The sequence below is a fragment of the Dipodomys spectabilis genome, unplaced genomic scaffold (assembly GCF_019054845.1).
Source record: "Dipodomys spectabilis isolate Male_0828 unplaced genomic scaffold, ASM1905484v1 ptg000002l, whole genome shotgun sequence".
In the NCBI taxonomy this organism is placed as follows: Eukaryota; Metazoa; Chordata; class Mammalia; order Rodentia; family Heteromyidae; genus Dipodomys; species Dipodomys spectabilis.
Window position 1 is genome coordinate 5,014 of NW_024870679.1, and position 27,316 is coordinate 32,329.

Consider the following 27,316-nt stretch of genomic DNA (forward strand, 5'->3'; position numbering starts at 1 on the left):
ATGGCATCAGAATCCACTGTGATGGCCCCCATTTGTCTAGTGGAAAATGAGAAAGAGCAGCTGATGGTGAACCCCAAGGCAATTAAGGTTCTTGAAGCGATTACAAAGCCTGTGGTGGTGGTGGCCATGGTAGGAATGTATGGTACAGGAAAATCCTACCTGATGAAACGCCTAGCAGGACACAACCAAGGTGAGTGTTTTCTTAGGACAGGAGCCATATGCTGGGATCATTGATAATGCATGGTAATCATGCTTGTTGTACCATCAAGAAGAATCTGACTCCTGATAAGGGAAAAACATCCAATCTTTATTAAGATTGACATGAAAGCTTATCATTTTAAATCCATACTCATAAGAAATCACCCTACTCCTTTACAAAACAGGAATTTTCCTTATTCTATTTAGGGACCTATAAGAAGAGTATTCTGGTGCAATCCAATCTTACCTCCTCAGTTCCTTTGATTATTTCCTTCCTCCCACTGACATAATTTCGTTAAGACTGTAGAATCAATGCAGATGTCATCCAGTATCCTTTGTTTATAAAAGTGAAATAAAGGAAAGTTGTGAGATATTAGGAAAGCAGTAAGAATTGCATTTTCTTGCAAAAAATGATGCTTTATAATTTTTAATAATTTTATAAGGCCTATAAACCATATAAATAATGTAGAAAAATTGTTTCCCATACTGTCATGTGTATTTCTCATTTTGTTAAGTGCCGGGTGATTTTTGTGATATTTTATTAATTTTTAAATTTTATTATCTTCAAGTCATTACACAAAGGCGTTATCATTCAACTGAGCAGTTCATGATTGCAGTGCATCTTGACCAGTGTGAGTTATTTCCTCAAATAAGGTCATTTTATTTGCTCCTTCTTGATTTCCAAAAATCTGTCGCTAGTTCTATCAATGCTTTGCCTATGAAGTTTCCCTTCATTATATTTTATATCTTCTCTTCTCGTTCATTTATTTTAAAGGACAGACTCTCACAGTATGATAGTCTCAGAACTTAAAACACAGCTATATTAATCTTTTTCTATTTGGTTTCAGGTTTCCATCTGGGCAGTACAGTGAGGTCTCAAACAGAAGGCATCTGGATGTGGTGTGTGACTCACCCAAGGAAACCAAATTTCACCTTGGTCCTTCTGGACACTGAGGGTCTGGGTGATGTGGAGAAGGTAAATCAAAATCATGGAGAATTCTTTTGGTTCTATTTCTTAACTTACCATATGTCACCTTAATTCAATTTCTATTGCTTAGTTCGATTCCTACAACTACAAATCCAGTTATGAATTAAGGCTAAATTGTCTCTTTGCATTACTCTGATTAACTCTAATATTTTGAGTTATTAATATTCTTTTTAAAAACTTTCCCCCTTTTTCTGACTCTGTTTTTTGGAAATGTGTCACTAAGTCTACCCATTCTTTGTTCTTTTCTTAGTCCTAGTCATCTAAATCAGGCTTTTGTACATCTTAGACAATGTTCTACCAATGTGCTACCACCTTAATCTAGTATAGACATCTTAACGTGAGATGGTAGTGACATTAAATTCTGCCTCAGACCCAGGAGCATGTACATGTGCTATTGGAGATCTTCCGTACTGAAGAATTTTCCTCTACTCTGTCAGCTGCTCATTTACTCAATCATTCATATTAGCATAGACGAAAGTCTATTTATGCTTTGATTTATGGTTTTCTGGAAGGTATTGGGGAATGACCAAAGAAGAGCCTTGCATACATTCTAGTTATATGCTTACCACTGAGCTGGACTCTGGTCCCTTATACCTTGTTTTTGCTTTGTTGCATCTTTGGATATTGAGAGTTCTTTCAGTTTGTTGTCATGTTATGGTGAAATTTTCTCTGCAGCTGAGAGTACTATACAAAGTAGTAAATATTCACTAATGATATCAATTCTAAGTTCCTATCCTATATTCTATAGATCCATCAGTAAAAGGTAAGGACCTAGTTCAGGAGCCAATACACATTTTGTATAACCAGTACAGGTGCTATAAATGTCCAGAAGTGGCCATAAATCTGAACTCTATAGGTCAGAGACTATTTCCTAGGGGTATGGACTCTCAGCACTCACTTATGAGGCCAAGAGTACTTTGAATCTAATACCATAGTACAAATTGCTTTTGTCTAGAATTACTCACTTCCTTTGTAATTTGGTGGGAGTTGAGTAGTACATAGTTCTATTTTTCTATACTTCAGGGTCCATCTCATCCTTAATCTTGTTTCTGCTTTATCTTTCAGCCCTTTACACATGCTCACTGCTTCAGCCAAATCATATGACTATGTGATACATATATATGACTTATACTTTATAATATTTCTCATTTGTCTACTATTGGTTTTACAATGTGTGTGTTCTTTTAATCTCTACTTACACATTCTATCAGCTTTTAAAATAAATGAAGCAGATTGAAACAACAGCTATTATTCCAGTGAGACATTCACATGTGTGAAGCTGCAAAGGATTTTTTCCTTTTTACTAAAATGGTCAATTTTTTCTCACACAATAAAATTTTCATGAATTATTGTCAGAGATGATCATCTGGGATACATATGTGCATATAGATGCATATATGTTGTATTTGTTTATATACAATGTATATGAACATATATAGTTGCTATAGAGAATATTTTATGCACATTGACAATATCATTCACTCTAAGGAAACCAAGGACTGAGGAAGGTCACTGTTAATGAAAAGCAAGTATTAACTAATGATATTTTCATAAACTTTTTTTCTTTGTATTCTCTATTTGAACTGTAGTCCTAAATAAACAATAAATGAAAGAATGAAACAAGTAGACTTCTCTGTCCTTGCTCTCATGTGCTTTCTAGGGTGATCCTAAGAATGACTCGGGGATCTTTGCCTTGTCTGTTCTACTCAGCAGCACCTTTGTCTACAACAGCATAGGAATTATCAACCAGCAAGCACTGGAGCAGCTGCAGTGTCCTTCCTGGAAAAGAATAGTCATGCTGTATTGAGTTTAGGAAAATGACAACTAACCCTGTTTCTTTAAATGACTCAGTTTTCCTGGTTGAGAAAGGGTACATTACACCAAATGGAATGTTATCAATGGGTTTGTGGGTGAGATCTGAAACTTGTTTATGATGTATGGTGCTTTTCATTCCTTAGCTAAGATCCCAGCTATGTAACTGAACTAACAGAGCTAATCAAGGCAAAGTCCACTAAGAAGTCTGATGAAATGGATGACTCTGATGAATTTGTGAGTTTTTTTCCAGACTTTGTTTGGGTTGTTCGGGATTTCATTCTGGAGCTGAAGTTAGATGACCAGCCCATCACAGAGGATGAATATCTAGAGAATGCCTTAAAGCTTATTCCAGGTACCAGAGGGAGGCTCGGGAAGGGGAAGGGTTCAGTAGGGTTATGGTATATGCTAAACCCTTTTAATCTGCATTGGATGTGCATGCTTATTTGAGATTGGATTGTGCTACAATATGATACACTAATATTTGAAAGGCCACTGATTAGTTTTAAAAAATATGACTTTAACCCAGCAATCCCACTTTTGGGCATTTACCCTAATGTTTACAAACAAGACCACACTAAAGCTACCAGCACAACTATGTTTATTGCAGCATTATTTACCATAGCTAAGATATGGAACCAACCCAGATGCCCCTCAGTAGATGAATGGATCAAGAAAATGTGGTATATATACACAATGGAATTCTATGCCTCCATCAGAAAGAATGACATTGCCCCATTTGTTAGGAAATGGAAAAACTTGGAAAAAATTATATTAAGTGAAGTAAGCCAGGCCCAAAGAAACGTAGGTCCCATGGTTTCCCTTATTTGTAATATCTAGTATATGTATGAGTCAAGTAGAAAAGGTCAGATAATGTGATGTCAGGAAAATGAACCCTTAGATGTGTATTTTAATGTTTTTTTTCTTTCATGCATGTGTTTCTAACACATTTATAAGATTATCTCTTTGTTGCTTTGTATGTCCCTCCTCCACAGTATAACCCCTGCTTTCACTATATTTGATGTCAGTATAACTTGTGGAGGAGATGGGGAAAAACCATTTGTTTAAGGATACAGGTGGACCTGTTGCAACAATGAGAAGTACAAGTTGTCATGTCCAAAACGAGCTTTACAACGTTGGTGCGGGGGTGGGGGGGAAGGAGAAGGATTGGGATTGGGGGGGAGGGGGGAGGCTGGGAAGGGATGTGAAGGATAAACAAAGGAGGAGGCTGCAATGCTTGGTAAGAAATGTACGCATTATCCTGCCCATGTAACTGTAACTCCTCTGTACAGTATGTTCACAAATAAAATTAAATTAAATTAAAAAAAAAAAGAAAAGAAAAGAAAAGAAAGGAAAGAAAAAACCAAGGATGTATTCTTGAGATAGAAGACTGAAGAACACTTGATATACTCAGGATTTGCAAGCCAAGGTTTTGGGTCTACATTGTACATGGAACTTGAAATCACCAAGATTGTCAGATTGTTGATAACCTTCAGCTTTCTTAAATACAGCGTTTCTTCATAAGTGTGTGTGGAGAGATGTATTAGTCCTCAGTAAAACTCTGTGCATATTGATTTGAAGAAAAAAAAATATGACTTTATTTAAAAAAATACATTTTTACTCTTAAAAATTACATTTCAAAAAATGTAATGTCCATTTCCACTTTATAGTCCTCTAGTATCATTTATGACAACAATTCTCATATTTAAAAAAGTTAAATATACTTCAATAGACCATTTTATGAAATACTACATGTAAGCCAATGTTTTACAGATTTCTATCAGTTCTCATATATGATATGTCATAGAACTTGAAGTTTCAAAATAAAAACCAATAATTCTTTCTAATATGTTGTACCTGAACATTTAAAATAACATGTTGTAGTGAAATAGTTCATCAACGGAACCATATACAAATAAAATATTCACCAAATATGTTTTAGAAAATGCTTTGGTTTTTCATCTGAACAATTAGTAAGTGCACAGACACTTCTATGCTTGTTCTAGCATTTTCACTTGAAAATTTTCAAGTGGAATATAAAATCACTAGAATGGGCACAAATACTGGATCAAATTATTTAAGGCCCATTAACATCATGAAAAATTATCCCTATTATAATCCATCCTATAATGTTGAAAGGTCCCTTTATTAATTTTGGGTTTTTTTGTTTGTTTTTTTGTTGGTCATGGGGCTTGATCTAGGCCTGGGCACTGTCCCTGAGCTCTTCAGCTCTAGTGGAATGCTCTACCACTTAAGCCACAGCTCTACTTCCTAGTAAGTTTTTAAAGTAAGTGCTTCATGTGACAAAATGTAAATTTGGTTAGTATAGAATTACATGTGATAAAATGGATCAATTTTAAATCAAATTGTTTACCACATTGTATTTTACTAGTATCTAGCTCATTGATGTTCCTCAATGGAAGAATACTGTGCAGTGAATTCTTAAGTATAATCCCTGATATTTCTTTTGAATAAGGCTGTCAATCGTTTAGTTATGTTCCCTATATTATCACTCTCTTCATTTGTCACCCTTATACTTAATGAATTATATATTTCAAAGTTGTTAAATGTGCATATTATCAAAGTAGATTGTTTGGGGCACTTGAAAAAACTATCAATATTTTTAGATATTATTTTATTCAGTCTTCCAACATTTATTGATCAATTCTTTTTTATTTTTATACGTTTTTTATTGTACAAATGTTGTATAGTGCAGTTACATGAGTAAGGTAATGAGTACATTTCTTATCAAGCATTGTTGCCTCCTCCTTTTTTTCCCCCTACAATCCCTTCCCTCCCACCTCCACAACAACACTCATCTACCTCCACACTCCCCCACACCTCCTAAATTGTGAAGTTTGTTTTTCAACATAGTGTCTTGTACAAAGTGGTTTTTATTTTCTTGCTATTGTTTCTAACATAGTTATAATGTACCGTGTGATTTTTTTTGCATGTTCCTGCCCCACAGTATATGGCTGTTCTCACTGTATTTGATGTCCGTGCTCTGCATCTTGTATGTACACTTCTCTAATTTGGGGAGGGGATGGGAAAAAACAAAATGCTTATTGATCAATGCTCTAGTTGTTCACATTGTCTCTGAAAATCCTTATAGATTAATTTAGAGAATGAAGAGATATCCATAATATGTCTAAGTTAATTTTACTCTTCAAAATTTTCAGTGAAAGTAGTCTTTAAGCAATTTGTGGTATGTACTTACACTTGTGAGTGTGTATACATATATACAGATATAAGTATTTGTATATTTCTAACAGCTTTTCTGTTCTGACTTGAATATTATGCATCTTCTTTGACTTGAATATTATGCATCTTCTTTCTAGCATTTTTTCCAGTAGCATCTTACCCTTTGCTGGTATAATTTTATTTTATGTCTTAGATTTCATTTCTGACAAAGATAGAATAGAATCAGAAAACTGCTTGTAACCATTTTGCTTCAATACTCACTAGTTAAACTCTTAACTCAGGAGAGTTTTGCCAGAACTAGGGATACTAATCAATTTCCAACTTCTGTGGACAGATAGATGCCTAATCTTCAATTACTTGTTTCCTTTTGCCTCTGTGCACAAGGTTGGTTTGCAATTTAAGACAGTGATGTAAAAAATCACTGGCAATGAAAATACTCAGCCACTTGCCTGAGGACTGTCCTTCCAATGATCAATTTTTCCCCTTTAATTTTTTTACTGTAAATGTTGAAAATGTGTTATTGAATTTGTGTGTTGTCTATAGACAAGTATCTTAATTTTTCTTAGAGATCGACTTTCATTTATAACTGTTACAATTAGGGCTCGCTACTCTATATTATTCATATATGACTGCATTTTTCACTGACAGTTTGTTATATCCATTATCTCTTTTTTCCTTTCCTATTATTTTTTTTTTATTGTTAAAATTTATTGTGAAAATACAGAGGGGTTACAATTACATGAGCAAGGTAATGAGTACATTTCTTATCAAGCATTGTTGCCTCCTCCTTTGTTTCACCTTCCCATCCCTTCCCCTTTCCCTTATCCACACAAGCCCACACCACCCCCCAATAACTAGTTTATGACTGAGACAAGCAGAAACTGTCAGACAAGTTGATGTTAGGTGAAATGAACCCCAAGATAAGGATTCAATTTTTTTTCTTTCTTGTGATGGTTTCTAACATATTTATAAGATGATTTCTTTGTTGCTTTGTATGTCCCTCCCCCATGGTATAACGCCTGCTTTCACTGTATTCCTTTTATTTTTTATAGGGAAGAATCAGAAAATTCGAAATGCCAACTTGCCTAAGGAGTGCATTCGCATTTCTTTCCAAAACGCAAATGTTTTGTCTTTGATCGACCTACAAAAGAAAAGGAACTCTTAATTCATATTGAAGACTTGCCAGAAGACCAGCTGGAATGCAATTTCGAAGTGCCATCCAAAAACTATTGCTCCTACATCTTTGCCAATGCAAAACCCAAGAACTTGAGAGAGGAAAATATTGTCACTGGGAAACGTGAGTCTTCTTTGCTCCTGGATGCACCTCTCTTCTTTATTACCTTAAGTAATGCTTTGATTACATTTTTGCATTTGTTAAGTGTATAGAAAAATAGTACTTCATGCTTCATGTAATTTCATCTTTCCTAATTATTTTTTGTCTACATGGAGCTTTATTGAGAAAGAATATATCTTTTTTTTTTTTTAATTTTATTTTATTTTATTTGAGAACATACTGTACAGAGGGGTTACAATTACATGGGCAGGATAATGCATACATTTCTTACCAAGCATTGCAGCCTCCTCCTTTGTTTACCCTTCACCTCCCTTCCCAGCCTCCCCCCTCCCTCCCACCCAATCATACCCCCCCACCCCCCACCACCGACATTGTAAAGCTGGTTTTGACATGACATTTTGTACTTCTCATTGTTGCAACAGGTCCACCTGAATCCTTAAACGACTTGTTTGTCCCCATCTCCTCCACATGTTATACTGACATCAAATATAGTGAAAGCGGGGGTTACACTGTGGAGGAGGGACATACAAAGCAACAAAGAAATAATCTTATAAATGCGTTAGAAACACATGCATGAAAGAAACAAAAAGATTAAAATACATATTTGAGGTTTCGTTTTCCTAACATCACATTATCTGACTTTTTCCGCTTGACTCATACCTATACTAGATATTGCAAATAAGGGAAACCATGGGACCTATGTTTCTTTGGGCCTGGCTTACTTCACTTAATATAATTTTTTTCCAAGCCTTTCCATTTCCTAACAAATGGGGAAATGTCATTCTTTCTGATGGAGGCATAGAATTCCATTGTGTATATATACCACATCTTCTTGATCCATTCATCTACTGAGGGGCATCTGGGTTGGTTCCACGTCTTAGCTATGGTAAATAATGCTGCAATAAACATAGTTGTGCTGGTAGCTTTAGTGTGGCCTTGTTTGTGATCATTTGGGTAAATGCCCCAAAGTGGGATTGCTGGGTCATTGGGGAGCTCTATGTGGAGTCTTTTGAGGAACCTCCATACTGCTTTCCAAAGTGGTTGAACAAGTTTACATTCCCACCAACAATGAAGTAAGATTCCTTTCTGTCCACATCCCCTCCAGCATCTGTTGTTGTTAGAGTTCTTGATTTTTGCCCTTCTAACTGGAGTGAGGTGATATCTCAATGTTGTTTTGATTTGCATTTCTTTTATGGCTAGGGATGTTGAACATTTCTTCATGTGTCTATTGGCCATCCTTCTTTCTTCTTCAGAGAAGCTTCTCTTTAAGTCTTTCGCCCACGTACTTATTGGGCAGTTGTTTCTTTGAGGATTTGTTGTTGGGTGGTTTAATTTTTTGAGTTCCAAGTATATTTTAGATATGAGACCCTTGTACGTTGTATGGCTAGTAAAGATCTTCTCCCAGTCCGTGGGCTTTCTATTGATCTTGCTAGCTATGTCATTTGCCCTGCAGAAGCTCTGCAACCTTATACAATCCCATTTGTCCAGCCTTTCTTTGATTTGTTGTGTTTCCGGGTCTCTATTCAGAAAATTTCGGCCTGAGCCAAGGAGACCCAGGGGAGAAAGAATATATCTTAAGAAACGAATCCACTGATCATATAAGAGCCAACTGATGCTAAAGGTTAATTCCTGTGTTTTAGATTACGTCACTTGGGAAAGTGTTCTGTGTGGATAGAAAAATATATTGTGAATTTAAACTATGAACCATATAAGATGCCTAGTTCCTAAAGGTTCATTGGGGGTTTAAAATCAAAATTCAGTTAAATTTTAGATACAGAATTTTTTCAGGATGTGGACAACATGCACACATAATGTTAAGTTCTGTCATAAAGTTCTTCTTAAATTAACTTGCACCAGATTTTCATTCCTATTTAGACTTGGGTCCCAAAAGTTAGACAATTTATTACATTTGTAAACTTAATTCATTTTGCCTGTGTAATCTGCTCTTTTTTTAACTTTATATGGAATTCTCTAGACAGAATACATTGATCATATTGGTGGTTATTAGTGATTTGAATTATAATGTGTGAATTAAGAGCCTGTAAGAAAAAAATGAATAGGAAAAAGCAGTGCTGCCAGAAGAAATAGACTTTGTCAAATAGGATAAGGGAATTTCATATCCGCTACTCAGGAGACAGTGATTGGGAAGATAATAAATTAAAGTTATCTAGGGCAAAAAAATAGCAAGAAGCTACCTCAATCAGTAAGTAGGCATGGTGGCTTGTGCCGGGTAAACAGATATGCAAAAAGCATAAAAAGGAGGCTCACAATTCATGACAGCACAGGTATATACAAAGGATGCTATCCTTAAAATAATATCAGAAGCAAAAGTGGGGCTAGGAATGTGGTGGAGTGGCAGAGTTCTTGCCTAGCATGCATGAAGCCCTGGGTTTGATTCCTCAGTACAACATAAACAGAAAAAGGCAGAAGTAGCTCTGTGGCTCAACAGGTAGAGTGATAGCCTTGAGCGAAAGAAGCTCAGGGATATTGCCCAGGCCCCGAGTTCAAGACACAAGCCTGGGAAAAAAGCAAAAAGTGTTGGTGGTGTGGTTCTATTCATATAGCACTTGCTTAGTGAGCTTGAAGCCCTGTGTTGAAGCCATGATATCACCAGAAAGAGTGTGAAAGTTGTTTAAAGTCTTAATGTTTTTCACAATGCTAATTTTAGAATAAAATAGAAGTGTAGCTTGACGTTTATCCTTAAATTATTGGGCTCATCCAGGACTGGGGACTCTGGTGGAGACTTATGTCAGTGCTATCAACAGTGGAGCACTGCCATGTTTGGAGAACGCTGTGACTACCCTGGCCCAGCGTGAGAACTCAGCAGCTGTGCAGAAGGCAGCTGACCACTACAGCCAGCACATTGCTCAGCAATTGAGGCTCCCCACTGAGGACCTCCAGGAGCTGTTGGATGTGCATGCAGCCTGTGAGAGAGAAGCCATCGCAGTCTTCATGGAGTTATCATTCAAGGATGACAAGAGGGAGTTTCAAATGGATCTAATGGTACAATATCTGCTACTCGTCTGTCTTTCATGAAGTCTTCCCCTTTTGACACAATGCTTATGCTCATTGTTTTAATCCTATTGATCATTTCCTATCTGTACATTTAGGAGCCTGGAATTTTATGAGTGAGAGGATTCCTACAGGCTGATGGGTACCAGACATTTATCTTTTATTGTTGTATAATAAATTATAATAAGGTTGGCAAGCAAAAAACCCAGGCCCCAGTGGCTCATGCAGTAATCTTATCTACTCAGAAGACTGAGATCTGAGATCATGGTTTAAAGCCAATCTGGGTAGGAAAGCCCATGATACTCTTGTCTTCAATTAAACAACCAAAGTCCAGAAGTGACTCAAATGGTGCTAGCCTTGAGTAAAAAGCTCAGGAACAGAGCCCAGGCCCTGAGTTCAAACCTCAGGAACAGTATTAAAAAATGTGCATTTGTATATTTATTCCATACCATTGTATACATATGGCATATAGTTCTGTATGCCATATGCAATCTTATGCTTATAACATACAGTTGATATATATATATATATATATATATATATACATACATACACACATATATATGCCATACAGTCCTGTTTATCAATAGTATAGTGTGTGGATGTTGGATAAGCGAACAAGTGCTCTGCTCAGGGCACCCAAATGAGTTCACAACTTCAGACTCTGCAATCAAGTTGCTGTCAGGATAAAAGCACTTCACACTCTTATGTGCACATTGCAAGAATTAACAAATGGTTCCCAAACCATGAACATATGAGAAACTTCAGAAATATTGCAAAATTTTTAAGGCATTCTTTTTCATCCTTGCAACACACATCCTGAGCTTAATCTCCTTTTAGACACATTCACTTGCTATAGCTTCTTTTATGGCTTTATTGTTGTTCATCACTGGGCTGTTGAAAGAATTGTTTGGGGCCTGTTATTGAATCCCATCATTTTACAGAGAATGAGCCTGGCTCTTAGAATGTTCAGGGACTTACCAATATTACTCAGTTTTCAGAAGTGGTAATGGCTCCGTCCCCTGTCCCCATGTGCTCCGAGGCCTTCACCTTACTTCTTCCATGAAGATCACCATAGAATTTCTTTCTAATGCCTTCATTGTACTGTCTTCCTATCGTCTTAACAGAACACCATAGAGAGAAAGAAGGAAGATTTCATTCTGCAGAATGAAGATGCATCTGGCAAATACTGCCAGAAGGAGCTGAAGAAAATTTCCCAGTCTTTAATGGAAAGAATTTCCAATGGCACTTTCTCTATACCTGGAGGGCATAATTGCTACTTGGAAGGCAAGAAGAAGGTTGAGCACTACAAACTAGTTCCCAGGAAAGGGGAAACGGTGAGGAATAAGGGGATGAATTGCAGTTAGTCAGAGAATCTCATTTATGTATTTATTTGTTTCTTTCTTTATTTATATTTTTTTAGTTGTGGGGCTTGAACTCTGGGTTTGGTCTCTGTCCCTGCCCTCTTCAGCTCAAGGCAATTGCTCTACGGCTTGAACCACAGCGCCAGTTCTAGTTTTCTAGTGGATGTTTTTCTAGTGGAGATAATGATCTCATGGACTTTCCTGCCCTGGAAGGCTTTGAACCGTGATCCTCTGATTTCAGCCTCCTGAGTACCTAGGATTACAGGCGTGAGCCATCTGTACCTGCATGGCAATCTCAGTATTAAAGAACACAGAATCATCTGTGAGAAGAAAATCTGCATTTTTCCTTCCATATCTACAATTAATTATTCTTCCAGTTAATTCCAGAAACTGCCAGATAGAGTAGGAATTTTTTCCTAGATCAAACCATGCAATTATTTCTTAATTAAGTTGATGAGATTTGAAAATTAAAGATACCCTTTGTTCTATTCACAAGAAACTGATAGTCTTGCCTCAGATACAAATAGTAAATTGAATTTAACAAGATAAGGTATGTCATGCTGGCATGAACACCAAGTACAAAATAATGGTGGGATTAATATGGTAACAATATTACTGTTAAAATGCTAACACATATTCAAAATCATATTTAATGTTTCATTTTGGGTTTTTTCTTTTTGTTTGATTTAACTCAAGGTGTTTCATGTAGCTTAAGGCTGGTTCCAACTCATATCATTTCCACTTCAGCCTCCTCAATGCTATGATTAGAAGTATGCACCACTAGGTCTCAAATTCAATACACTAATTTGTATCATAAATATTCAGTAACCTGTAATTTCAGACTACTGGGACACGTATAATTTAAATTTCAGAAATATCCTATAAATTACTACTAGTGTTATCCAAGTTTTGTAGTTGAGAAATATGAGGCATAGGGAAGCTAATAAGTTGTAAATTCCTAGAGCTTGTACTCGGGAAAACTGCTAGATAGCATTACAGAACTCTGGAGTTAGCTCAGGAAAGATTTCTCCAAGAGTAGAATGAAGGTCAAGATGAATTATCAGAGGATTCCTTGTATTTTAAATCAAAGAATGCAAGTATCTTGGTAGAAGAATAGAATGTAGGGATATATTGTTTATTTTTGTGGTACTGGGTTTTGAATCTAGGGATTCCTACTTGCTCAGGTAGTGTGCTGTCATTGGACCTAAGTTTTTTTGTTTGGCACTCTGCTGGTTATTTTGGAGATAGCAACTCAAGGATTTTTCTGCCTGGGCTTGTTTCAAATGAGGATCTCTTGTATGTTAGTATGTGACTAGTTATGATTTGAAGGCATGATGCACCAGTGCCCAGATAGAGAGCATACACTTTAGGTACATATAAATCTCATTGATATCCTGGAATAGCAATAGATTTCTCTGTTGCAAAAGAAAAAAAAAGGCTTGAATCTGGTTGCTGGTGTCTCATGCCTATAATCCTAGCTAGTGTAGATAAATAAATAAATAAATACACACACACACACACACACACACTTCCCCCCCCCCCACAATCTCAGCAGGCTGAGATTTTAGGATTGCAGTTCATAGCCACCAAGAAAATACCTGGTACTGTTATCTCCAATTAACCGCCAGAAGACTAGAAGTAGCAATGTGGTTCAAAATGGTAGAGTGCTAGTTTTGAGTACAGAGATCAGGAACTACAGCCAGGCTATTAGTTTAAGCCCCACAATGAATGAATAAAAAAGGCTGGAGAGCTAGGGCAGAGGCTGCTATAAAATGTTTCTAACCACTACAAGAGAAATTGGCTTTGCTATTATGGTTCAAGAAGGAACAGACACAGAGGATTTTTGAAGACAATTGAAACTTTACATGATTTAGAGGGAAATAATATCTGCAACAAGAGAATAGACTTTTGTTGTTTGACATATTCCACTTGTTTATTGGTCTCCTAGGCAAATGAGGTTCTCCAGACATTCCTGCAGTCCCAGGATGCTATAGAAAAATTGATCCTACAGTCAGACATAGCTCTCACTGATGGAGAGAAGGCCAGAGCAGGTACTGGGCAAGGTAACACTTTCAGAAGAGGGGGTTGGTTCCTGAAAACCTCAACTGATGGACATGAAGATCTTTATGAAAGGAGCTTCCTGTTCTACACTGGAATGTACAAGATGCTAAATCTGAAAAACAAGAGGTCAGGTCTAATCATAGCCAGTGTGGCAGCACATTTCCATGTCATTCTCACAGGTGCCTGGGTTTGTTCGCTGGAAATATTCAGAGACAGTTTGGGTTCTGATCCCAGGAGGTTAGGGTTAATGCTTGATTCTTGTTGTTTTTCTTCTCTAAAATCAATGTGTAATAGCTGAGCGGGCTGCAAAGGAAGCAGCTGAGAAGGAGAAGGAGGTGCTAAGACAGGAACAGAAGGAGCAGCAGCAAAGATGGAGGCCCAAGAGAAAAGCTACAAGGAAAATATGGCCCTATTACAGTAGAATATGGAAAGGAAAAGAGAGAATCTGATCAGAGATCAGGAAAAGAAGCTGGAACACAAGCTGAAGGTGAGTCTGGGTGGGGCCTGGGATATATCACTAGGATACTTGTGAGCCTGCCTTTGCCAGCTCCTCCCACCTTCCTGAGAGAATCGCAAGGAGCTAGGAGCACATATGTTCTTACTACCCATGAATCAGAAGGAAACATTAGACAAATGTGTCAAAGAATACTGTGGTCCTGGAGTGTGGGGAAAGAGAGACAGAGACAGAGACAGAGAGAGAGATCCTTAGCTCCTAGGGTTGTTAAGGGAAAACTCTTGATATTCAGTAAGTTTTATTTTCAAGGTTTACTTTTTCATTTTGTAGATTCAAGAAGAAATGCTTAAAGAAGGATTTAAAAATAAATATGAAGATATTGGTACAGATATACATAAACTGAAAGAGGAGATTGAAACAACCAAGAAAGGGAAGCTATGGGGTGGAATATTATTGGGTGGGCTGGGTGATGTGCTTCTCATAGCAGGGCCACATCCTTATCTTAAGTTAGTTGGTGCCTTTTTGAAAGGGGTACCCTACACAATGAAATAGACTCCAGATTTCTTTTAAGAAAATAAAAAGGCCATTTTTTGTCTGAATCTTAATTTTTAAGTTGATTTCATGCTTTTTTTAAAAAGGTCAAAACAATAAGGAGACACAGGAATGGAGGGATGATGAGCAAATGCTGTCATTATCTTTAACATACATTATATTAAAAATGAACAATGTAATTTTGGGTAGGGACCAGAGGAAAAATAGGGCAAAAATGAAGAAAGGGGGAACATTACCCAAGAACCCATGTACTCATAACCTGAGTTATGGAATTCTGACCCATTTGTACAACTCCTTAATAACAACAATAAAAATTGAGTTTATAAATATTAAAAACAAAAATATATAGACTATTAATTATCTCAATGGAAATAAAAAAATAACTTGAATATATCAGGGCCTGCTGTACAAAACCTGAACATAATATCAGACATATTATTGTAACTAATAAGCTGATTAAAAAACCTACTGAAAGAAAATACAAGCCTATGTAATATATCAAAATTAACAATAATAAAAATTTTTAAGCAAAAAGTATTTCCTAAAAAGGTACATGAAGTCCTGTAGAATAAAAATCAGAAAAACTCTTTAAATTATTACTAAAATATTAATTTTAGATTGATAGGATCAAATGTAGATGATTCCTAAGACAATGTGTCAGTATACTGTGATTTAAAGAAATATGTAACACAAATTTTCAGGAAGTATATTTTAATATTTATATGCCAGATTACAAATATTAAAATTCCCTCGACAGGCAAAACTGAAAATTTAGCAAAATAAAACCCCAAGAATTGTGTACTCAAAAGTGGTGAGGTGAAGGGGACGTGGGGTAGATTAATCAACAGGAGAAGAGAGGGAGAATGCAGTCAAGAATGTAATGTATAACCTACAAAACTAAAAAGAATAAGAGAAGGGGGTAAAAAAAAAAGGAGGACAAGAAAAGGATAAGATAAAGGAAGGTGAATTTGATCAATATATACTTTGTTCAGAAACTCCTCCTTTGTACAACTACTTAAACATAATCATAAAAAGAAAAAGTATGAACGAAACAACCAAGGAAATTCTAGAAAATGAAAAGATGGATCAATTAGAGAGCAAGAGCTCCAACCATGTTCTAGAGTCCAACCCATAAATAGCGTAGTGGCACCAGCCTCTGAACATTTCCATAGGAGTAAAAAACAAAATCTAGGAGTATAGGTATTGTAGAATCATGTATGCAATGAATTTCAAATTTTATTTGGCCACAACAAATTTAAAAATCTCTCTATTGGTGTGTCTGTGTGTGTGTGTGTGTGTGTGTCTGTGTGTGTGTGTGTGTGTGTGTGTGTGGTATAAATAACCACACTATGGAGAGGCTTCAAAAAAGAAATCTACAGAGTTATGTCATTAGATAATAAAGTAAGGATAGTAATTTTAAAAATCATTTCTGTAAAGGACATCCACCTTGAAATAATGGAGCAAATATGTAAGAAGGAATTGAAGCTTCATTGCAAATGAGTTGTGCAAAACAAATTTCTGAGATGCCAGTGCCCACTATAGATCTACCAGGAATATCAAATTTTGGTTTTGATTTGATCCTGGGTTGGCAAAGATTTGGGAGAACAGGAATTACTTTCTCATTGCCGGTGAAAGTGGTAATGTGATGTCCACTTCTATATCAAAGGGTTAAATGCAGAAGCCTGTGTTCCACTTCAGAATTATGTGGTAGATTGCCCCTGTGCCAAAATATATACAAAGGCATATGTTTTCTGGCAGACAATTGGATATACCTGTCTGTCAGGCATTAGTACGGTTCTTCTGCCATGTATATGTTTAGTATGATACTCACTTACTACTTAGTCAAAAAGAAATAAAGATGAGAACAGAAAACAAAAATTAGCAAACATTTGCGGGATTGAAATGATCCCGCTTACAGGATGGACTATTAATGTTGTGGAAAATGGCACCAGTCAGTTCAACAGGAAGAGTGTGGCTATCACAACAACCGAAGAAGCACACTTCTGCATCCAAATCTTTCTTTCCATATGTATTCTCTATAAAGCCTGGGATGATGACTACAAATGGTTTTCGAATTCCTACCCCATTTGTATAAAGTTAGTGAATTAGAAGAAAACATTCTCTTCAGGTCCAACTCAGAGGTTTTTGGATCCCTCTCAGCTGTTTTGCTGAGGACTTTGATGAACTAAACTTGAGTCATTTACATATGTTATTTTCGGATTCTAGGATTTTTCACACAGTCTATCGAGTTGTTTGAATAGCCCAGTTTTCATATCTAAACTGTGTCTTTTCCAGAGTCTGTTCCTCTTTATGTTCTCCTACTTCAAACCTTGAACTGCATGTGTGATTCTTTTCTTTTTTTAATTTTATTTTGTTTTATTTGAGAACATACTGTACAGAGGGGTTACAATTACATGGTCAGGATAATGCATACATTTCTTACCAAGCATTGCAGCCTCCTCCTTTGTTTACCCTTCACCTCCCATCCCAGCCTCCCCATTCCCCCACACCCAATCCTTCCCCCACTCCCCCCCCCACACCGACATTGTAAAGCTCGTTTTTGACATGACATTTTGTACTTCTCATTGTTGCAACAGGTCCACCTGAATCCTTAAAGGACTTGTTTGTCCGAATCTCCTCCACTAGTTATACTGACATCAAATATAGTGAAAGCGGGGGTTACACTGTGGGGGAGGGACATACAAAGCAACAAAAAAAAATCTTATAAATGCGTTAGAAACACATGCATAAAAGAAAAAAAACATTAAAATACATATTTAAGCGTTCGTTTTCCTAACATCACATTATCTGACCTTTTACGCTTGACTCATACATATCCTAGATATTGCAAATAAGGGAAACCATGGGACCTGTGTTTCTTTGGGCCTGGCTTACTTCACTTAATATAATTTTTTCCAAGTCTTTCCATTTCCTAACAAATGGGGCAATGTCATTCTTTCTGATGGAGGCATAGAATTCCATTGTGTATATATACCACATTTTCTTGATCCATTCATCTACTGAGGGGCATCTGGGTTGGTTCCATATCTTAGCTATGGTATATAATGCTGCAATAAACATAGTTGTGCTGGTAGCTGTAGTGTGGTCTTGTTTGTAAACATTTGGGTAAATGCCCAAAAGTGGGATTGCTGGGTCATAGGGGAGTTCTATGTGAAGTCTTTTGAGGAACCTCCATACTGCTTTCCAAAGTGGTTGAACAAGTTTACATTCCCACCAACAATGAAGTAAGGTTCTTTCCTGTCCACATCCCCTCCAGCATCTGTTGTTGTTAGAGTTCTTGATTTTTGCCGTTCTATCTGGAGTGAGGTGATATCTCAATGTTGTTTTGATTTGCATTTCTTTTATGGCTAGGGATGTTGAACATTTCTTCATGTGTCTATTGGCCATCCTTCTTTCTTCTTCAGAGAAGTTTCTCTTTAAGTCTTTAGCCCACTTATTTATTGGGCAGTTGTTTCTTTGAGGATTTGTTGTTGGGGGGTTTAATTTTTTGAGTTCCAAGTATATTTTAGATATGAGAACCTTGTCTGTTGTATGGCTAGTAAAGATCTCCTCCCAATCCGTGGGCTTTCTATTCATCTCGCTACCTATGTCATTTGCCCTGCAGAAGCTCTGCAACTTCCTGCAATCCCATTTGTCCAACGTTTCTTTGATTTGTTGTGTTTCCGGGTCTCCATTCAGAAAATTTCTGCCTGAGCCAAGGAGACATAGGGTTTCTCCTATTCCATCCTGTAATGTTTTCAGAGTGCCTGCTTTGAGTTCAAGGTCTTTGATCCATTTGGAGTTGATTCTGTGCAGGGTGATATATAAGGATCTAGCTTTAGTTTTCTACATGTAGTTAACCAATTTTGCCAGCACCATTTACTGAAGAGGCTGTCTTTGTTCCATTCTATTATTTTAGCTCCCTTATCGAAGATTAGATGGCTATAGGTCTGTAGGTTCATTTCTGGGTTTTCAATTCTATTCCATTGGTCCTGAGGTCTGTTCTTATGCCAATACCAAGCTGTTTTGATTACTATGGCTTTATAGTAGAGTTTGAAATTTGGTATTGATATTCCCCCAGCACTGTTCTTTCCATTGAAGAACGTTTTTGCTATTCGGGGTCTTTTATTGTTCCATATGAACTTTTGGATTGCCTCTTCTATTTCCTTGAAGAATGAGGGTGGAATTTTGATAGGTATTGCGTTGAATTTGTAGATAGCCTTGGGAAGTATTGCCATTTTCACAATGTTAATCTTTCCAATCCAGGAGCATGGGAGGTTTTGCCATTTTTTAAGTTCTGTGTTGATTTCCTTTTTCAAGATTTTAAAGTTTTCATCATAGAGGTCCTTCACTTCTTTAGTTAAGTTAATTCCTAGGTATTTTATTTTTTGTGGGGCTATTACAAATAGAGTTGCTTTCCTAATTTCAGCCACACTTTTCTCATTGTTGGCACACAGAAAAGCCATTGATTTTTGGGGGTTAATTTTATACCCTGCTGCTTTGCGAAAGTTTTGAATCAGCTTGAGTAATTTGGGAGTGGAGTCTATGGGATTCTTTAAATACAAGATCATGTCATCTGCAAAGAGGGAGAGTTTTATTTCTTCTTTTCCTATTTGGATCCCCTTTATGTCTGCATCTTGTCTTATTGCTGTAGCTAGGCATTCTAATACTAGATTGAAGAGAAGTGGAGAGAGTGGGCATCCTTGTCTTGTTCCTGAGTTAAGGGGAAATGGCTTTAGTTTTTCACCATTGAGCATAATGCTGGCTCTAGGTTTGTCATATACAGCCTTTATTGTATTGAGGAATGTTCCATGGATTCCTAATTTTTCCAAAACCTTCATCATAAAGGGGTGTTGGATCTTGTCGAATGCTTTTTCTGCATCTATTGAGATAACCATGTGGCTCTTATTCTTGCTCCTGTTGATGTGATGAATAATATTAATTGATTTGCCTATATTGAACCAGCTTTGCATCCCTGAAATGAATCCTGTTTGATCGTGGTGTATGATTTTTTGGATGAATTGTTGAAGTCGATTGGCCAAAATTTTGTTGAGAAGTTTTGCATCAATGTTCATCAAAGAAATGGGTCTATAGTTCCCTTTATTTGATGAGTCCCTGCCTGGTTTTGGGATGAGGGTTATGATGGCTTCATACAATGTGTTCAGTAGTGAGCTTTCTCTTTCAATTTCATTGAAGAGTTGGAGGAGAATTGGTGTGAGCTCTGCTTTGAAGGCCTTGTAAAATTCCGCTGTAAAACCATCTGGTCCTGGACTTTTCTTAGCTGGGAGGTCTCTTATTGCTGTTTCTATTTCAATGCTTGATATGGGCCTGTTAAGATAGTTTGCCTCATCTTGGTTTAGTTTTGGCATGTCAATATTTGCTAGGAAGAGGTCCATTTCTGTCAAGTTCTCAAACTTATTAGCATACAGTTTTGAGAAGTATTCCCTTATAATGTTCTGAATCTTGGTTGTTTTCGTGGTGATGTTTCCATTCTCATCTCTGAGTTTATTAATTTGGGTGTGTTCTCTTCTTTTTCTGATAAGATTTGCTAAGGGTCTGTCAATTTTGTTAAGTTTTTTGAAGAACCAACTCTTTGTTTTGTTGATTCTTTCTATAGTTTTTTTGGATTCTAATTCATTTAATTCTGATTTAATTTTGATTATTTCTTTCCGTCTACTGGATTGGGGTTTATCTTGCTGTCTTTTTCCAGGAGGTTTAGATGTGTCATTAAATTGTTAGTTTCAGATCTCTCCAATTTGTTGATGTAGGAGCTCAGAGCTATAAACTTTCCTCTGAGTACTAACTTTGCTGTGTCCCAGAGGAGCTGGTAATTTGTGTGTTCATTTTCGTTGAATAGCATGAACATTTGAATTTCCTTTCTAATCTCTTCCATGACCCACTCATGATTCAGCAGTGTGTTGTTCAGCCTCCATGTGATATCGGACTTTCTTTGGTGGCTTTTGGTGTTGAGTTCTAATTTTATTCCCTTGTGTTCAGAGAGAATGCAAGGTATAACTTCAATGTTTCTGAATTTAGACAAGTTGCTTTGTGGCCTAAATGTGGTCTATTTTAGAAAACATTCCATGTGCTGCTGAGAAAAATGTGTATTCTGATGCTGCTGGGTGAAATGTTTGGTAGATGTCTGTTAAGTCTAGTTGATCTATGCAGCTGTTTAGATCTGGGGTTTCTCTGTTGAGTTTTTGCCAAGTTGATCTATCTAGTGGGGAGAGTGGTGTGTGAAAATCCCCAACAATTAATGTCTTTGGATCTATATGGGATTTGAGGGAAAGTAGTGTTTCTTGGATAAATTTGGGTGCTCCATTGTTTGGAGAATAGATATTTAGAATTGTAGTATCCTCCTGAAGGAGAGGTCCTTTAATTAGTATGTAGCAACCTTCTTTATCTCTTCTCACGAATTTTAATTTGAAGTCTATTTTATCTGATATTAGGATTGCAACTCCCGACTGTTTATCGGGGCCGTTTGCTTGGTAGATTTTGTTCTAGCCTTTAACATTGAAAATGTGTTTGTTTTTACGGGCAAGATGTGACTCCTGCAGGCAGCAGATAGAAGGGTCTTGTTTAATCCAACTAGACAGTCTATGGCGCTTAATTGGAGAGTTCAGTCCGTTAACGTTAAGAGATAGGACTGAGAGGTATTTGGGAGTTCCTGCCATGTTATCCATCTTCTTGGGGGCTGCAAAAACTGGGTTCTTCCTATGGTTCTTGGATTCTCAGTTTGGGTGCAGTTTCTTGGCCTTTATTGCGGTCTTGTTGGTTTTCTATGTGTAGGACATCTTTAAGAATCTTTTGTAGGGCTGGTTTGGTGGAGATGTATTGTTTCAATTTTTCTTTGGTATGGAAGGTTTTTATTTGGCCTTCAGTTATGAAGGAGAGTTTAGCTGGGTACAGTATTCTTGGTTGATAGTTGTTTGTTTTTAGGGCATGGCATACATCATTCCACGCTCTTATTGCTTTGATTGTCTCTGCTGAGAAATCTGAGGTGATTCTAATTGGTTTCCCTTCATAGGTGATTACTCTTTTCTCCTTGACAGCTTTAAGTATCTTTTCCTTGGTCTGAGTTGATCCTGTGTGGATTATAATGTGACAGTGTAATGTCCTATTCTCGTCTGGTCTATTTGGGGTTCCAAAGGCTTCTTGTATTTGAATAGGCCTATCTTTTTGCATGTTTGGGAAGTTCTCTGCTAGGATCCTGTTAAACAAATTTCCTAGACCATTAACTTCTGTTTCCAGGTGCTCCTCTACACCCATTATCCTTAGATTAGGCCTTCTGATGGTGTCTTCAAAGTGTTGGATAGATCTATCATATTTCTTGGACTTGTCTTGGATGGTTGTATGTTCTTTCTCTATAATATCTAGGCTGTCTTCAATCCCTGAGATTCGATCTTCTGCATGGTCTAACCTGCTGTCAAGACTCTCTACTTTTTTATCTCTTTTCCTTCTAATTGGTCAGCTTTGATGGCTTCAAGTTCTTTGTTGAAGCTCTGTTTTAGGTCTTGTATGAATTGCTTTACTTCCTGAATTTGGTGTTCATTGTTTGTTCTCAAATCACTTAGTTGATTGGTTATGGTTTCTTTGGACTCCCATTCCTTCTGTTGGGTTCCATTCAGCATTCCCTTTGTGGTCTCCCTGACTTCCTTCAACTCTTTGTTAATGGATTCCATGAATGCCTTTAGTGATCTTTGTGTGTTCTCTACCTGGTCTCTCAATTCCTGTATTACTCTTTGATTAGCTTCTTCCCGTTCATGGGATTCCTTCAGTTCTCTTTCCTCACGTTCGTGCGATTCCTGCAGTTCTTTTTGAGTGTTCTCAGCCTGCTCATGCTATTCCTCCCTTTCTCTTTGAGTATTCTCAAGTTGTTCACGCAAATCCTGTATCAGTTTTTGAGTAGCTTCCTCACGCTTATGATATTCCTGTATAAACTTCTGGGATGGCTCCTCTCTCTCCCTATCACTCTCATACACGCTCTCCCTATCACGCTCCTTTGTAAGTTGTCAAACTTCTCATATATCATGTTTGCCAGCAGTGTTTGTAGAGGTATTTGGGAACTCTCCTCTGGATTATTCATTATCTGTTCTGACCCCTGATTATCAAGATTGGAATAGAGATACCTGAATTTGCCATTTTCTTGTGTTTTTCCGGCTTACTCTGCCCATTTGAGATGAAAATAGCTCCAGTTTTGTGCTAGAACACTATCTTAAGGCAACCATCAACCAAAGTTTGCATTTGTACAGTCCATAGTCTACAGATACAATCTAGTTCAACAGATACATCTGTTCAACATCAAACAACTATATGTTAATGGGCTTCAAACCGCAGAGAAGAATTTGGAAAACCAGAAATTTTTAGGGTTAGGGAGAGATGTGGGTAAAAAATAGGACTAGATTGGTGTGGGGAGGCACAGGGAGAGTTAACTATGTCCTAATCACAATGCAGGAAATAGGTTGGGTAGGATGCAAGTAGAGACAGAGAGAAAAAGAAGAAAGGGAAAGGGGAATGAAAAGAGACCAGAAAAAAAATAGAAACGTAAAAATTAATTTTATTATAGAGATTAAAAGGCCATCTATTTAGAGAGGAATGTGAATATATTGAGAGAAGACGAAGGACATAGAGGAGATGTGAAAAACTTAAAAAAATTCTTAAAATATTATATAGGTATAAAGAGGTAGTACTGCTATTAAGAAATTTAAGTCTCAGAGGTTTTGAATTGAGTAATAAATTTGTGGATTAAGTGTGTACACAATGGGGGATAGGGTCTACTAGTTAACTAAGGGTTTATCTGAGGATGTGCAGGGCAAGAGTTAGGTCACATAAAGAAGAACAAAAGAGAGGAAAAGGTGGAAAGGATAGGAAAGGGAGAAGAAAAGATCAGAATTTCAGTAGAGCTAGACAAAAAACAAAAATATAATTAAGAAAGAAAGAAAAAGAGAAAGAAGACAAGAAAAGAAAGGAAAACGCACATTCACGTATTCCTAAAATAAAAATTATAAGAGGAAAAAAAAGTTACTGCAAAACAATTATTTTTTCAAAAGAGGCAAAAATTAAAGATTAATAAAAGTTTTAGAAAAGGAAAAAACAGTTTTATATATATATAAGGTACCAAAAAAAAAAAAATAAGAAGAAAAAAAAAAGAAAAAAAGAAGAAGAAGGGGAGGGGTGGGAAGAATCCTGTATCTCCCTTTTGTCTGTAACCAGCATCTTGTTGGAGTCTCTGGTCAGCTTGAGGTCCTGTGACTTGATTGGTTTCTTAAGTCAGCTTGTTCGAACAGGCAGAAAAATGCTCTGCCTTGCCCAAGATTTTGAGATCCCCCTCCCAGGTTAGTTTAATGGGAGGGTGATCTGCTTTGACAATCACAAAAGAGGGGGATGCAGTGGTGAGGCTAGGTTCTGGGTAGAGTTGAGGCCTTTCAACAAACAGTAGCTTTTCCCTGGGGCTATTTTGTGAAAAAACTCACAGAGCCAAGCCTGGAGCTATTCTCAGGGTTTCTATTTTTCAATTGATTGTGGAGGATGCTAGAGGGAGGAGCAGCCTCTGGCTCTGGTTACACAGTGAGGAGAGCCACTCCAATGGCTGGCGCCTATGCTGGGTGACTTTTCCCTGGATGGAACTGAGTCTTTGAGGTCACTTCACCGTTAAGTTCTTGTGACCTGCTAAATGACTCGTTTTATTCCAAGGCCTGAGTTGGAGCTGGCAGCTCCTCCGAGCTTTGTCGGTATCCAAGATGGAGATCACCGGTGCTGGGGGGGGGAGGGGTGGCCTTCCCTCCTCTGCTCCCTGAGAAGGAGTGAGGACGTCGGGCTTCTACTCATGCCGAGTCTTGGATCCTGGGTCGTCTCTGATCTGCAAACTGCAGGATGAAGATGACCGCTCCTTGTCGGTTCTTGCTGGTGTTGAGTAGAATCCGCTTGTCCGCTGCGTCTGGCTCCTTCGTCCCGGACTTTCTGTGTCTCAGGTATGACCGCGGCGGTGGTCGCTGCCGCGACCCTGCCGCCGCCGCGGCGGCTGCTGGCAAGCGCTCAGATGTGTCTCCTTGCCTTGGCTTCCCCTCTCTTGACTAACTCTCTGTCCTGTGATGGCACACTTGGTGTGATTCTCTGGCTTAGGACTGTTCACTGGAACTCTAAAACTGCTTTCTATGCAGGAGCTTGTTCAGATTCCTGCTTCTCCTCTGCCATCTTCCCGGAACCTCTGCATGTGTGATTCTTGAACTATGGTATCACTAATCCTTTCTTGGAACTATAAAAATGATTCTACACATGTATTGCTATCTCTCCTGCCACCTCCTAATGCCATGTATTTGTTTTTGATTACCAATTATTTTTTAATGGCTAGATACTGTTCAGAACAAATACACTAGTTATTCTAGATAACTTTTTCGAGCAAAGTACTCACTGAAAAGCCAGAAAGGAACTTGACATAAGAGACAACCATAGAGAGACCCCAAGCACTCACAGCTGAGGCACCACCAAACTGCTACAGTCATCTCTGCAAATGCACCTGGGAGCCCCATGCAGCCACACCCAAGGCTGCCTGCCACCTGACACCTCCAGCTGCCACTGCTGCAGACCAGCATGCTACCACCTCCCCTATCCCCAGAGTCCACAACAGCGTGCTGCATGAACCCCGATGCGCTCCTCCCAGTGCCAAGTCTCCTCACTCCACCACAGGGGAGACCCTTCAGCATCAGCAGAGCCACCCCCCACCTGCACCTGCCAACACCCAGATCCTCTCAATGAGAACCTGCCAACTCCATCCAACCCACCACAGCACAGGCTTTGTGTCCAGCACACCAGCAGCTACAGACCTTGTGAGTAACCCAACCGGGTCCACTCCCTGGAAGGCAATTCCCTGTGGGATTTCAAAGCCCTCTGACCCAAGCCCCATTCCAAAAGCGAGGGATCATACCAGAACAGAACGTGGACAAACCTTCTGTTCCTAAGGTTCCTGTGGCTACCATGGAAAGCCTGGGAATACAGCTGCAGGCCTCTGATAGCAGCATACAAACCTGAAACCCCCAAAACTCCCATCCACCAGGTCTGAGAGTGGGATTGTAGATAGCAGGGAGCCTCCCCCATCAAGAGGCCATCTGCTCCCAACCAAGCCACAAGGAAGGTGGACTACAACAAGGCATACAAGGTTCTATCAGGAATCTGCTCTGAGGACTACAGGGAGACTGAAGCTCCCTCAAAGAACCCAAAAAATATATTCTTTAGGGTTTTTTTTGTTTGTGTTTAGTTTTGTTAGTTTTGTTTTTTTTTTTTTTGGTCTGTCGTGGGTGCTGAACTCTTGGCCTGGGCACTGTACCTCAGCACTTCAGCTCAAGGTTGGTGCCCTACCACTTGAGCCACAACACCATTTCCACCTTTTTCTGCTTATGTGGTGCTGAGGTGTCAAACTCAGGGCCTCATGCATGTGAGGCAACCACTCTACCACTGAGCCACCTTCCCAGGCTGTTTTGTTTGTTTTTAGGTCAGATCATTTGTTGTTTGTTTTTATTTCTATGTGTTACTGTGTATTGTGATTTAGGATTTGCTATTCCACTTAAAGCTTCTATTTGTCATTATTATTTTTTTCTTTCATTTTTCAATCCCCTAAATTGTAAGGATTTTTTCCTTCTTTCTTTTGTTCTCACTCTCTTCTACTTTCTCTCCACATTATACTACAACACCATCAGAGCTACCCTGACTAGTTCTATACACAAGCTAAGGTCTCCTTCTATATGTGTAAACAATAATTATAGATTCAGCTATTCTCCAATAATATCAGTAAGTCTCCCAAATACACTTATATATAATTTCTTTTTCTTACCTTCATCTGGATCTCTAATCTACTCCCTACATAACCTTTCTTCGAATTCATTTCCACCACTTATACTCGGTAACATGGTCTGGATCTCTAAGCTACATAACAATTCTTCGAATTCAATTCCACCTCTTATACTTAGTAACAAGGTCTATATTCTCCTACTAACTATATATATCCCTCTCCTAATCTGTTCTTACCCCTCTACTATCATTATACCCAAGTTCTCTTCTGAATTTGAATTCATATCTCTCTAATCCTAACTCTTCACTTCTCCATCTGCTCCAGCCCATTGATCCCTAATGGTTTATATCAGACTCAACTTACAGTTGGTTCTATATTTGACCACAAAATTGGTTCCATTTGACTATTTTGAGTACAAGGGGCCCATCTTGTTAAATCTAAGGAGCTGACTACTTATCAGCCAAACCCAGGTTGTCTCAAAAGTTGCAACTATACATAATCTTGACCCCAAAGACACAATATCCCTCTCAATGCAAAGAAAAAGAGAGCTAAATAGGAAAACACCTACACATAACTTTGAACCCCTAAGATCTAT

At 37.9% G+C, this 27,316-nt stretch overlaps 1 pseudogene; it reads left to right on the forward strand.

Moving 5' to 3' along the window:
- LOC122108439 lies at positions 1-25,894 on the forward strand (annotated as a pseudogene).
- The last annotated feature ends 1,422 nt before the right edge of the window (positions 25,895-27,316 follow it).